Here is a 2,107-nt window from a genome sequence, read left to right as displayed (position 1 = left end):
ATAAGACGCCCAAGTCCACTCAACTGAAATAGAGCAGTGTTTTCAATAAATGGTGCTTGGAGAACTGGATATCCATATCCAAAAGAGTGAAAGAGAATCCCTGTCTCACACCCTATACAAAAATTAACTCAAACTGGATCAAAGGCCTCCATATAAGAGGCAGTACAAAGCTCCCAGAAAAAAATTTAGGGAAGAAACTTCAAGATCTAGTGATAGGTGGTAGTTTCTTGGATCTTTTACACAAAGCACAAGCAATGAAAGAAAAAAAATCCTCAAGCTTGAATAATTCTATGCTTTAAAGAACTTTGTCAAAATGATGAAGAAGCAGCCTACTCAATGGGAAGAAAATATTTGGAAACCACATATCTGATAAGGCTTGATATCTAGAATAAACAAATAAATCCTATGACTCAACAATAAAAAGACAAACAACCCAATTTTAAAAATGGGCAAAAGACATGAATAGACATGTTTCCAAGGAAGAAACACAGATGGCTTAAAAAACACATGAGAAGATGCTCAACATCACTAGCTATTAGGGGAATTCAAAACAAAACCACAATGAGATATCATTTCACACCCACTAGAATGGCCACTATTAAACAAATAAGACACTACAACTGTTATAGAGGATGCAGAGAGTCAGCAACATTTATTCATGGGTGGTGGGAATGTAAAATGGTGCAGCCACTTCAGAAGATGATTTGGCAGTTCCATAGGAAGCTGAGTACAGTACTGCCATATGATCCAGCAATCTTGCTACTAGGTACATACCCAGAAGGACTTAAAGCAGGGATGTGAACAGATACGTACATAGAGGCATTAATCACATTTGTCAAAAGATGGAAACTACTCAAGTGTCCATCAACTGAAGAATGGATAAACAAACTGCACTATATACATACAATGGAATATTATTTAGTAGTAAGAAGGAATGCAATCCTGATGCTTGTGACAACAGGAATGATGCTCGAGGACATTATGCAGAGTGAAATAAGCCAGAAACAAAAGGACAAATATTATATGATCTCACTGATATGAGTTCATGATAAAAAGTAAATTCATAAATATAAAATCTAGAATATAGATTGCCAGGATATAAAACGAGAATGGGAAGCACACACTTAGATGTGCGGAGTTTTTAACTAGGCTGAATTTAAATGTTTGGAAATGGACAGAGGTGATGGTAGCACATTATGGTGAGTGCAATTATCAGTACCGTATTCTTATATGTGTTGTTGTGGTTGAAAGGGGAAGTTTTTTAGAGTTGCATATGTCACTAGAAGGAAAGCTAGAAAGTAAAACATGAGAACATATAATACTGTGAAACCTGTGTTGGACAATGATGTGATTAACTGTACAAATATAAAAGTATTTTTTCATTAGTAGACCAAATGTATATCACTATCACAAGGAGTTAATAACAGAAGGGTATATTGGAAAAAACTCACCTATTGCAAACTATGAACAATAGTTAACAGTAATATTTAATGCAGTTTTGTTGCAATATATTCACACGCTGTGCAAGCCATCTAAAGTGCACAGTCACTGGCTCACAGTATCATCACATAACAGTAATATTTTAGCATTTTTTCATCAACAGTAACAAATGTCCCACAGTAACACTAGGTGTCAATAGTGGGTGGAGGAGTTAAGGGGTATGGGATATTTTGTTCTTTTCTTGGAGTAATGAAAATGTTCTAAAATTGATTGCGGTGTTGAATGCACAACCATGTGATGATACTGTGGGCCCCTGGAGAGTGTAGTAGTGTGTGCTTTGGATGGATTGTGCAGCATGTGCATTTATCTCAATAAAATGGCAAATAAAATAATATCATAAAAAAATAAAGCAAAGGACTTACATTTTTCTCCGCACTTCTGAGTTGTAGTGTGAGCTAAAAATCTAATTAAGGATGCCCAAACTTACATCTGGTAAGCAGGCTGGGTCCCAGGGACATGGGATTGAGGGATATTATTACTTCTACTTTAAATACATTATAATCTTTTAATAATTTTACAAATCTGGGGAGGGGAGAGGTTGTAAAAAGAAATACTCAGCAAATATTTGAAAAGGTAACTTCTCTCTGGAATATAATTCTTTCACTAC

Source organism: Tamandua tetradactyla, chromosome 25 (assembly GCF_023851605.1).
Source record: "Tamandua tetradactyla isolate mTamTet1 chromosome 25, mTamTet1.pri, whole genome shotgun sequence".
In the NCBI taxonomy this organism is placed as follows: Eukaryota; Metazoa; Chordata; class Mammalia; order Pilosa; family Myrmecophagidae; genus Tamandua; species Tamandua tetradactyla.
This window is presented reverse-complemented; position numbering follows the sequence as displayed.